Source organism: Capsicum annuum, chromosome 8 (genome assembly GCF_002878395.1).
Source record: "Capsicum annuum cultivar UCD-10X-F1 chromosome 8, UCD10Xv1.1, whole genome shotgun sequence".
Classification (NCBI taxonomy): Eukaryota; Viridiplantae; Streptophyta; class Magnoliopsida; order Solanales; family Solanaceae; genus Capsicum; species Capsicum annuum.
In genome coordinates this window covers 31,023,574-31,024,032 of record NC_061118.1, presented here as the reverse complement: position 1 = coordinate 31,024,032, position 459 = coordinate 31,023,574, and positions in this window count along the sequence as shown.

Below are 459 nucleotides of genomic sequence, written 5' to 3'. Positions count from 1 at the left end.
GAGACAGTGCTCATATTAGCTAGTGATGTCAAGCGTTTGTACTCTAGAGATATTCCAATAGATAAGGTTCAGTGGATACATTGCCCAGTATAGAAGGCTACTTGGGAGATCGAGAGCAAGATTCGGATCTAGTATCCTCATCTGTTCAAGGCTTTAGGTACATCCTTACCCTTTACTTTCACAGATGAAAGTTCTTTTAGTAATGGATATTGTAATGACCCTTTATGTAATTTTTTGCATTTCCGCTTATTTTTGTCGTTTAGAGCTTTCCTATATCTTCCCCAAGTTATTTATGACTTGTTGGAACTGAAAGTTCAAATACTAGGCAGTTCATTTAATTTTTAGAGCCAATTCCCTGTTTTGAAGTCTTTACTGGTTAGAATTGGCTACCCAACTTCAGTCAAACAACCTTGTATGCCAATTATAACAGTTCCAATAGCTTAAAAACTTTGATTTTAG